Source organism: Ischnura elegans, chromosome 1, assembly GCF_921293095.1.
Source record: "Ischnura elegans chromosome 1, ioIscEleg1.1, whole genome shotgun sequence".
NCBI classification, from domain to species: Eukaryota; Metazoa; Arthropoda; class Insecta; order Odonata; family Coenagrionidae; genus Ischnura; species Ischnura elegans.
The window spans coordinates 94,555,695-94,568,342 of NC_060246.1; the positions used below are offsets into that span (position 1 = coordinate 94,555,695).

At 36.9% G+C, this 12,648-nt stretch overlaps 1 protein-coding gene and 1 non-coding gene across 3 annotated transcripts in view; both read left to right on the forward strand.

Moving 5' to 3' along the window:
* The window catches only part of LOC124166491, an 87,574-nt gene that overhangs the window by 33,724 nt on the left and 41,202 nt on the right, over nt 1-12,648 (forward strand). The gene's annotated exons all lie outside the window — the stretch shown is intronic.
* Nucleotides 10,301-10,372, forward strand: Trnah-gug. Its single transcript has one exon. It is a non-coding gene; the product is annotated as a tRNA-His (tRNA).

The window sequence follows — 12,648 nt, forward strand, 5'->3', positions numbered from 1 at the left end:
TTGTATTAGGCGAAGTAGAGGAGAAAAGCAAGTTGAAATAAACAATAAAACGTTTATTAACTGTGCAGTCCGTAAACATTTTCTTCGTGCGCGATGCTTTTCGATGCTCGGGTGTCATCATCACAACTCCGTCATTTCTCAGTTATCGTAATCAGTAGCCCTGACGATGAGCCCCGAACGTTAAAACTACCTCAGTTGTGGACAGCACGGCATTTTTACTACCAATAGCTGCACGTAATTTCAATTCAAAGAAATAACTCCTCACATCTTTGCGCATTAGACCGTCCTAACTGTTCCAACTTAATATTACAGGGGAGTATCCATCTGTTCCCCACAGTAACGTGTTTCCCGGAGCATTTTCGAATTTGAACTGTGTTGGTTGCGATATCGAGCATTCACACTGCTACCTTTTTAGGGCAATCCCTATTATGTTGGCTAGAAGTTCAAATCCGAAGAGCCCGGTGTCGAATCCCAGCTATGAGTTTTCGGAGGAATCTCGACGCTGGGTTTTCTTTCCCTCTTTCTCGCTTCCCCAAATACTACGTCCCTCACTTACAAAATTCGCCTTCCTAAAATTACGCGAATGACCTCAGTCGTCAGTCGGAGCTCCCACGTACAACCAAGAAGCCAAAAACGAATGCGCTGGTTAATTTGGAGGCCTTGGTTTTGAACACACGTGAATCCTGCATCCGAAAGGTCAAGGGCTAGTACCCCACCGCAGACAAGGAGGGATACCGTGTATGCGTTTGGATTCTTTTTGCGATAAGTTAAATATATATAGTCCAATTCAACCTAAGTCCTTGGAATAATTCTCTCACTGCAATGAAACCTTCCAAATAGGCTGTATTGTACGTTTTTGGAACCAAATAGAAAAAATAGGATCGGCTGAAAATTGATGGAGCTTGGAAATTTCAGTTTGAAATAGCTAAAAATCCAGAGTTTGCAAAACTGAAATAACTTCACCACAGTAACATTTCTTTTGAATAAGAAGAACCTTCAATTGATAAGGAGCAATTCTACTCCACCGGCAAAAGCAAAGTAACTTAGTGAAACGGTGAGCGCTATGTACTCCAATTGCTTCATGCTTCAAATTCTAATGAATGAATATTTCCATCTACGTAATTTTTTATGCAAAAGGGTTTCGTATTTTACTTAATACTGCACTCATCGAAATTGTGACTGATTTTTTTTCGGCTAAATAGGGAACATTTTGATCATGCGAAATTTTATTATAGGTAATAGATCTACACAAACAATTCTAGTATATCAAGCTACGATAATATAATGAATGGTGAACAAATGGTGAATGGTGGCCACTCAAATAAGGCATTCAAAACCAATAATATCCATTAGTAGGTATTTCTACTTAAAATCTCTATTTAGGTTAATGTGATTGTTCAATGAGTAGCCACTTGGGCTAGCAACAATATTATGTTCATTGAGCCATTTTTTTTAGATTTCAATGCAATTCTATCGGTAAGAAATAGAATATAAGGTATTTGACTATAGAAAGGGTTAAATAAGAGCAAGGTTTTGGATTCATTGATGAATATTAATATTCATGATTTCGGAATAAATCTAACTCACGTCCATGAAAATGGATTTTTTCTCAGTAGGTTCTAAAGACATTTCTGGAATGCCCCTGAGGCTAAAAGAAATGAAAATTCAAGCAAAATTGTGAAGTAAAAAAAAACGATTTGCCTGAATGAATTACGGCCCAATATTGCTGTACGTTCATTCGGAGATGTAATTAAAAGAGGCATGCAAGTAATGCATCCGAAAAATACCAATTAGTTTTCCATTGAAAAGTATCCTGCAATCGAAAATAGACACGATACATGGATGATCATTCTAACGAATGACTGAAATCGATATTTCCAGTTTTTACGAATACGGGTACATTTAATACAGAATATTGCAATAATGGCATCAATTCACTCACTTCAAATCTCAGTGAATGGCTCATTAGTGTGCCTCAAGCACGACATTATAAAAGCATAATGCTACTAGAGCCAAGACGTAATGACATGATTGAAAAATAAATTGAGTCCTTTTCTATCAATCTAGAGATTTATGCCGCGATTTATATATGTACACGATAACTGATTAATACTATCACTCTATAGTTGGAATTTCTCTTCTATTACCACAGAAAATATTAATTTTAGGAATATCTTTGCTACAGATTAATAACAAAAACCCTCATTTTTATAAAAGTTAACCGTCTGAAAAGGTTTGTTAACCCATTATAGCCCAATTTTGCTTCTAATAAACGTCAAAAATATCTATAAATTTTCAGCTATATTTAGTACATATCTAAAATATGTATTATTTTGTGGTGTAACGTTTAATGACGAAATATTTAACTTGCACGATAATTATGATTGAGTGCAAAATTTTCGAGTTTTCAAAATGAAAAATCTTGAAATTTGAGTTCTCCCAGAAGCATTTATGGGTTAGAAAGGGTTAAAATTGCCATACAAAACGCGCTTCAAATTAAACGGACATTTTTCTTTCGATTTAATCGCCCTTCAAAGAAATGGCAATAAATTTAAATCTGCGGCGTAGCCACCATACAACTCCCAGGAACGTCAGAGAAGGACCACACCAACCGCCTGTCTCCATCGGAAACCCATTTGTCTTACTTCTTGTCCATCTTTAAAGAAAATACTTATTTATAGGTACCTCTATCCTCCTCTTCACTCTCCGCCTTCTTTATTAGCCGACTATCCATTTCTCGGCGTCACTGCGGTTTTTCATTTCCTTTTCTCTCCGCCTCTCTCAATTTTAATTTTCCATGCGTCGCTTCCAATTTGGTAAGGATAATTAAAAAGTAAACTTCGCGTTCATGCCTACCAGAACCTAAATGAGATCCAAAAAGAAGAGAGCATAAGTCACATGAATTTGCTATTCGATCTTTAAAACTATACAAACGGCAAAGAAAATACTTTCATGATAACGATCTAATAAATCTGAATTTTTTCGTTCGCCCATATATTCTGATTGTAAGAACAAATTCTTTCTGTAATAGGCGATTCGTAGTTCCATTCACACATTTAATAGAGGAATAGAAAATATAGACGGACGAAATGTCAAGTTGGAGATGCATTAATAATTAGTTATAAAGTTTACCACCCTTATTCCATATCTTTGAGCAAGCGCATTCATGATATCAAAACAAAAAGCCAGATTGCACTAAAGCTGAAGTAATTTTTTCTCGTTCCCGGACAATCCTGGTATTATATAGATATAGCTCAGATTCCTAGAAATGCTGTTCGGCTTGTCTTCCAGTTTCTGAGGGTCTGAAAACATGTGGAGGATACGAGAACTCACGCCCTAAATAAGACGGGGCTCGAATTAACGACACCGGGCGAATAGCACTGAATTAGGCAAGTTTAAACACTTAGCCTCCATAAAGATTTGCCCTTCACAGGGGGAAAGGCAAAGTAATTTTTTTTTAAGAACACAAAAGACCAAAAAAATAATATCACCGTTGAATCACTATAATTGTACGTAGTTTTTCTAAATATTTAATGTCAGCCCAATTCGTACTGGCTGTAATAATATTCTTCTGTGTAGCAATCGCATAAATATGAAACCATAACTCGGAAATCACAATTTTTTTAATTTGATTTTTTGAATATTTGCATATTTTGAGTCGCTCATGTTTACTTCTACTGGTAAAAAGCACATTTTCCCAAACAGAAAACTATGCAACGGAAATTATACTGTCCCAGGTTATTTCATTCATATTTAGTTTCAATCAATACTAAAATCTGAAATAAAACAGAAACTTAAAAATGGAAAAAAATGCTGCCAGTAACTGCTTCATATCAATTCCTTTACCAAGAATCGTTCTTTAGGTGTAGCCCATGCACTAATAAAATAAGTTTTTGACTTCTCATACACACGCAGTCAGTCCCTGTAAAAAAAAAACAAAATTTGTTAATAACATTCTTAAGAACATTGGGTAAGATTTCTGAAAAACAGTCGCAGGTGGCATGGGAATGGTAAGATTTGTTTGCATATTTATACGTAGAAAAATAACAAACTACATCCACGTCTCAAACCTTTACCTCAATTGTCCGCTTCCAACATTAAGAATGTCCGCATTTACTGTTTCAAACCGCAACATGCCTTTCCCCGTCTTATATATCAACTGCGCTCTACCGTTTCTAATTCATTGCGCCAAAACGCCCACACACACCTCCCGAAACCCGAGTTTTTTATCTGCAAAAACGCACTTTTTATTCGTCATCTCCTCTTCCCGAGCTCTCCCCGTTTCTATAATCGGTTTTAAATTGCTAGGTCGGCAATCCTCCCGAATTTGCAATGAGAAGAAAAAACGCTAATGCAAAGTGGATGTGATTACTCAGAAGTCGGACATTATGAATAAATAGAAGATATGCTCTGGCAAACACGGAGAAGTTCAGGAGGTTTGATACATCGAGAGATTGAATAATAGCTGCCCTGAGGGCGCCATCGATTAGACAGCAATTGGCGTACGTTATTGAATTATCATATAACATACGGTAGTAATGAGTCTCTCCTCTTCTCCTCTTCTTCAAGAGTCTCCTTAAGGTGTGTTATTAAAGTTCTTTGTGTATAAAAGACCGAATTGAACCATGGGAAATCAATTCATCCTTAAGCACCTAAATAATAACATTAAAATATCTTTGTCATATTTACCCTCCCGTAGGTAAACATGCATGCCATTCATAAAATCAATTTCATCGCTCAAATAATCAAAATAACTCAAATGATTCTCCATTTTTATGATTAGAAATCAATAAAATGATTCTCGTCTTCCTTGGAGAAGCAATACATTGTTTACTCACCGACTTATTTTTATTCCAATTCATTCACTGCATCTCCTGAAATTTGATAGATACGTAAATTAATATTTCTGGAAATGAGCGTTAATCTATAAACGCATTGATGTATTCATTTTTTTAATTTTTTAGCAAATAAGCGCAGATATTGGCTCACCCATTAACATGTGCAAACAACGTCACAATTAAGGGTATGCCACAGCAAAATCTGTCTATTTATGATAATTTTTTAATTCATTGCCAGATAATGTAGCATGACTACCAGCACTACCTGTTCCAGCATCCGGAATAAGCAATATACGTATAAACTCACTATTTTTAGACAGATTCAGAATGCTAACATGTAACTTCACTAGCAATTAATTTTTTATCAATCACGATGGTAGTAAAATTAATAAAATGTATTTTAATACACTGAAAATATCTCTCACTTCATATAGAAAACGTCACGAGGAATCGTTTATAGAATCGGATACCATGATAATTTTATATTCTTCAGCGGAAGAAGCGTGACGATAGCCTATCATGATTTGTTTTCCCTAAAAAGCAATAATTAAATTCCTTCGACGGTCTATCATTAACTTTGAAGATGGAGATCTTGACGCCTGAATAATGAGAAAATAGTTATGATTCGCGTTCTTGGAGCAGCTTGTTTATAAATTGAATGAGTTAATTAGCTTTCACAGAGAACCCTCAGTAATGTAAATCTTAAATCGTTCGTTAGTAGAGTTCATTTGACTTAGAACGACATTCGAAATTAATCCTTTGACTTCCAGTCAATTATCGCCAACATTCCACAGATGGATTGTTGATAAAAAATATTTTAAAAATTATTGTACTTAAATTTACTTATCTCACCCAAATTGTCTCCGCCTATTAAAACGGATATTGATAATTATAATTAACTATTCAGTCAACCAATGGGGAACGGACCGCGTTGGGTAGCGATCAACTCACGTAAATTCAACATGGTACCCAGTTGTGGTATCATCTAAAGGCCCAGTGCATCCGCTTCACCCAATAACAAAACAATGAGGAAGTGACTAACCAAAGAGGAATGAGCAACCGTTCCGCGCACGGCACCTTGGCCCACAGGTTAACACTTTCTCCAGCTAAGCCCTATTTTTTATGCCTTTAATTACGTTTGTTCCTTCCGTCATCATCTTTAAGCGTATTATTTTTTCCGGAGAGTTGGCTTACTTTAGAACGGGCGTGGCCCATGCACGCGATTCTATTCATCTTCAGAAATGAGCCAACTTTCACTCGACCCTTCCCATACTCCCACGCTGCCAAGGTAGCCGGAAAGAACACGGTTTCCGTTACTTACGGTTCCGACGATAGTAAAAAAAATACAACTGTTTAAGCATGGCTTTCTTTACATCGTGGGTCGGTGGTATTTAGCACCTTTTATTGATTAGTCCTGTCAAGTAGACGCTAAAAATATAGACGATAACATGCAGGAAATAGGATACTTGATCACTCCAGCCTGCAGCTACGGTGTAGTGAAATAATTTGGTCAGCATTAATTTAATGTCAACTTAAATGAATGATGGCACGTACAAAAACTAAGGTTGAGTAAGACTCACGTAAAAAAATATCACCTGCTGCATTTAAAGTTTCGGTGGCCCTGCCAACTTCCTCAGTATTGTGGATAGTGATTTATATATGACATTAATTTAATTTCGCTATAGCCATCCAATGTCTCCTTGTAATCACCTGCGCTTTAAGGTGGAAAAAAGTGCTGCTTAGCCTCGGTGCCACTTTTGTTCAATGAAGACTACCAATCAATTCTCAGTGAAAGCCTTGAAGAACTGCATGAGTTTAAAAACATTAAGGTCAAATACCAGAGCATACGGGTCTCTAAGGAAAAAACACTGTTGTGATTGTTGATACCAGACCATGCTGATAAAACCGTTATCTCTTAAACGCGCCTAAGTAAGAAATATGAATAGCGTACGTATTTAAAAAAATTCTCTCAAAAAAAGCCCAACATGAATCCAAAGCATATTTTTTAAATGGGCCTATCCGGCAAAGCTATTCTTTGCCAGCGCATTTACCTACGATTTTCGATGGCCCTGAGGATACTTATCACCCATAGCCTTAATTTACAATTCTCGGATAATTTCATTTCCAAGCGAAGTTACCCTAAAATTTTGAATGCTATGTATTTCATTTTTGTGGCCAAGAAGTATTTTTTCAATCTGATTGCTGCCAGGTTTTGTCATTAAATTATTAGCTGTAATATGACTGCGTTGTGAGCTAATTTCCACGACCCATTTCTGCCATCAATTTACATTACATCTGCATCTACGGCGTACCGTGCAAGCCACCACCGGGTTGTGTGGCACGGGGTGATTCGACACGCTAGGTAAAGAACGAGTTTGAGTTCGACTAAGCTAACAGCCAGATACATGCTTTCTGTAGGTATTTCTAAAGGCGTTTAATAGTTTCAATAATGGTGCCCGGCCGGATTGAGAGTCCATTCCAGCAGGAATTCTGAAGCAAACTTTTATGTCCCCAGCTGTCAACTGGCGGAGGCGACGGAGCGTTGCTCCGACCGCGACCCTGCAACTTCCCAAGGACGCGGGCGTCACCCATTCGCCTCCCGACACCCACTCACTCAGCCCGGTTTCTTTTTTTATAAACTGCTCATAACCTTCTGACACAAAAGCTTGCTAATAAATCAATCAGTAAGCCGTGACGGTAAAATTTAAGGTGAGGGGGGGACTTTCATCCCATTTGTTATCAGTTCATTGTTGAAATGATCCTTTGGTGTGATCAATATTTCAATCTCTACGCCCTTGATACCACTCATAGCTCTGGTTCAGTTTCTACAGGGTGTCCCATTTATCTTGACCACCCGAAATAACTTTTTGTCCAGATGTTAATTCAAAAATGTGTCAAGCAAATGTCCATTAGCCGTCAGGGGGACATTAATTAGCATGATTGCCTTCCTTGTAGCTTTGTTATTTACAAAGATATGAACAGCGGTATGTCTTTTTTAAATGGCACCCTGTATTTTTGATTCGGCACTTCATTTCCTCTCCTAGGGACTTATTCAAAAATGTAGCTCAGTGGACCACTACACATAAACACAGTGTTATGAAAAATGACTGACTCACTAGCGCTTAGCACAGGTACGAGGGTATTGGAACTGCTCCACTTGCTGACGTTGACAGTGAACAAATGAAAACAAAGTAAAATGCACACCAGTCATTCATAAAAAAATATAGAGTGCCATTTAAAAAAGACATACCGCTGTTCATATCTTTGTAAATAACAAAGCCACAAGGAAGGCAGTCATGCTGATTAATGTCCCCCCGACGGCTAATGAACATTTGCTTGACACATTTTTGAATTTTCATCTGGACAAAAAGTTATTTCGGGTGGTCAAGATAAATGGGGCACCCTGCATATAATCTACAAAGTATTTTTCTTCCTCAGTTTTGAGAAAACCACTTTGGTAGTGCTTTGAGTGTGTGATGATCTCACTAAAATTTCGGGGAACAGTTTTCGCGTATTCATTTATTATTTAATTCGCATGTTTAGTATTAATTTTATGAGTTAATGGCTGAGTATATAATTATTTTTGCCTCGAAAATATTTAATTATTCCGATATTTGGGAATTAAATTCCGTTTTTGGGCGAAAGACTGAGATAGCCAAATAATGGAGGAAAGGATAAACTGCTAACTTATTCATGCAATAAGTTTGGGTCCAGTTGCTGAATATTTTCTTCCCATACTGACAGTTGCCACCCTTATGTGGACTCCTTGTAATGTCAGTCCACCTTCTTTCAAGAAACCCTCTTTACTCGACCCTAAATTACCTTACGATTGACTTGGCAGTTTATCCTTCTCCCCCATGACGTGTCTCACTCTGTCGTTCGCCCAATATCACAATTTAATTAATTAATATCGATTTATTGATCATGTAATAGGTTTCTGTTGAAAACAATTCTATAATGAGACTCTGAGTCATAAAATTTATACTAAATACCGGTTAGCGAAAACTGTTCCCTGGAAGATAATGAGATTATCACAGATTCTGTTAATAAATAAAATTGTTTGCTCAAGACTGAGGAAGAAAAATACTTCGTAGATTACATAATAATTGAGCGGGAGCTATGAATGACATAAGGCGTTCCTCTTGCCTTCCCATGTTAAGATAAAGAATCAGGTGTTTCATCACTGATAACTTGCAAAGTGGGCTCAATGATTAAAAAAGGAAATGAAATTAAAAAAGAAAAAAATGTTTGCCGTTATAGTTTTCAAGAAATAAGAACCAGCAATGAACTTTGGGTAGACGATTTCATTTTGACCCATTTACCTAACCATTCTATCTATCTAGAGGCATACATGCTCTCACTTCAATTGTAAACAAGTGATTTGGACGAGATAGGGGTCAAACACACAGCCAAAGAGTTGCCAAGTCATGGCCCATCACAGCCGTGCTATCTCAGAAGCTTGATTGCGTGTCATCTCCTCAACGCACAACTAGGAATATCGGCTAATAATTGTTTATGCGCACGATCATCGATGCTTAAGATGGGTACCTATAAAAAATAAAGGGGCTTAAGTATAATTACTTCAAAGTAATTGCATCAATTACGAGACCCAATTACAATTTTAAACGGTCGTAATATCACCTACACTTGTTATTTTTCTTAAAACATTTGAATTGTATCAAAATGTTAATTCTCTAGAAATAATTTTCGTGTTTTGAGGTAAAAGTTTAACCCACTTCATACAGCATTTACAAATAATTAATTTACTATACCAGAAATTCTCCAACGAGTCAACTGTGAAATTATTTTGGATAACCTCCACGCCCACACTCTATTTATAGGCGGGACTTGATGAGATGAGACATCGATAGAGATAGAGAGGGAAAATGATTATTTACAGTTAGCAATAAGTATATGACGAGTGATACTCACATTTCTGAAAATGCTGCGATGAGCCAAAATCAACATAAATTCCGACGCTACCGGTAACTCGGAAACTGCTCCTCAGTTATTCCCCAACTCTCATTAATATCAGCGATACTTTGGAATTTTTAAACAAGTGAAAATTTCCTTTAAAGGTAGGAGAACCCATGCATCTTTATGAATCGATTCAATTCCAACGTTACCGGGAACTGGGAAACCGCTCCCCCGTTACTCACCAATTTTCAGTAATATCAGAGAGAAGTTGGAATTTTTAAAGAAGTGAACATTCTCTCAAAAGGCAGAAGAATTCATGCATCTTTAAAAATCAATATCTCAATTGTCCCATACGACGCCTCCCTTGCCAAACTGATGGAGTTATTTTTTCTTCTGTTCGAGCGTGCAGCGGATTCGTATCGACTCGCCGGTGCGCAGTCGGTGGCTGGGGTGAGGAAGGCCTTCCGGGTCCGTTCCATTTCAGCGGTCGAACCAAGTAGAAAGTTATCTTTCAGAAAAGCCCTTACACCACAGGCCTCGAAATAGCCGTGATCGTATAGTGGTTAGTACTTTGCGTTGTGGCCGCAACAACCCAGGTTCGAATCCTGGTCACGGCAGTGTTTCACACTGAAACGGCAAGAGGCTTTTTTTTGTCAACATAATTTTTGTAGGCCTTTTCATAAAAAATAATGCATGTATTTAAAAGCATCTAGCAGGTCTATTAAGTTTATTAGTTCGATTCAGTTATTCTTCATTCATAATCCGACAAATATCACCGGACAAGAACGGCTGGCTTTACAGGCTTATAACTGAAAAGTCATTGAAATTGACATAGAAATTACGTTCCCAATGGAGATATATTCTACAATACAAAATAACGCACAACGTTCCTAGATTGTCTGGAAAATCTACATCATTCAATTGGTGAGATTTAACTTGAGTTGCGATAAAAATTATTACTCGTCATCCAGTTTCTGAATGGTGCCGTTAATGCGATTTAATTACCACATAATTTCCTAAAGCTCCGTTGCTGGCGGAAGTATCAACCTATTGATAAATTTCATGTGAAAAATTAATAATGAAAGAGATATAATTCATAATTCTCACCATTTAAATTGTAAAAAATTGAGAACTTTTCGCTTTCAAATCTCGTCCATAACTAAATAAAATACTTCCACTTTGATTTCCCACGTAAGCCAATAGGGAACGATTTATGCCCATTAGTTTGCTATTATACGTGGTTATACGAGTGAATATATTATCGCATCTGGAATCCACAGAAATGATGGTACAAAATTCTCGAGCGACTAATTCATCCCTTTAAAAATATTTTTTTTTCTTACCAAAGAACACCGCTTATTTGAGTTCAAAGGCAGAGGAAGCCATTTAGAGCCTCATAAAGGTTTGTATACACATAAAAGGTCTATCATCATTCATGTCCACATAATGTCCGACTAGAATCTCCCACTTATAAATATTAACTCATGTCCATTCACAAACATGAGAGGTGGCAAAATAATTGATAAAAAGGCACCGTAGGCACCCCGTAAAAAGGCACCCTTTTGCAGGAAAATATCGCATGGCTAACTTAGACTATAAAAACACGATCCTTAAGACTACGAATAAAAAATAAAGGAGAAAATAAATGCATGTGAATCAGCACGAGTCCTTCCTCCATGCTTAACACGGTTTTCAATGGGGGAAAACATGTGTTTCCCCAGCACTACACTCCTCGTGGCCAAGAAAGCATCGAGAAACAAGAACAGATGAATGCTATCGCAAAAGAACCACAGGTTTTACATGCAAAAACACCCATATTTCTTCTATTATGTGTTTACAGCGATGTCTGTCCTGGAATAAAGAAAGATTCTATCAAACACATTCTCACAGCGACCACAGAGAAAATTATACGACTTCATTAAAAACTTTTATGACATAGATTCAGTTCATGAATGGTAACATACTGGACATGGTGAATAGAACCCGAACAAAAGAAAAGGTTTTGACAACAAGGCGTTAACAGCCAATAAAACACTGAGAAAGGGCTAGGTGTGAGCTTTGATCCACTTGACTTGGGAATGTATTTTCACTGCACTAAAAATGAGAAAATATACACTGTCAGCATCTAGTTGTGTTATTTTCACTGCGAGAGAGCCTTACTAATCGGTGGAAATGCTCATGATTAAATATTTCGCATAAGTATACGACATTAAATCTATAAAAGTTGTTGGTGCTATTCTTGAATTTACTTTATACCGTGTAAATCCAAGGCCACTCGTAAGGTCATAAGGTAGGTAGAGCGCCTCGATAAAAGTAGCAAGAATTGATGAAACTTTGGTCACATATTCTTTCAATGACGCACTTTCAACGATTCAAAGAAAAAGATATTCCCATGAGCCGTTTTTGAATTATTTGACGGTAAAATTAGTATAATTTTACATAGGTTCTTATGGAGACATTAAGTTTTTTTCGAGCTAGCGAAGCTGTTTGTGACTTGACGTTGTTGAGACGGCATTTATTAGCAGCGAAATTTTGTGAAAAATATAAATATTTACGGGAATTTATAAGTTCATGATGAAATAAGAAAGAGGTTTGCGAAAAACTGCCTGAAACTGACAAGATGGCCGCCGGAATCTCTAGTTCCAACATCTAAAAACGTAAACCACTATATCGACTTCGCCTAATTTACGCAAATACATTTAGTTTCCTGGCTTTTGTGTACGTTCTACATATTTTTTGTTCATAAATAAATATATTTATTTAGCATTTACCTCTTAGATTGTAAATATTTAGCCAAGATGTGTCGTCAACAGTTCAGTGTGCAAGGGCTCGCAGAAGTGTTGAAACTAGTCAATTTGACAACTGTAATTACCTTTTTAAAAATTATTTTTGG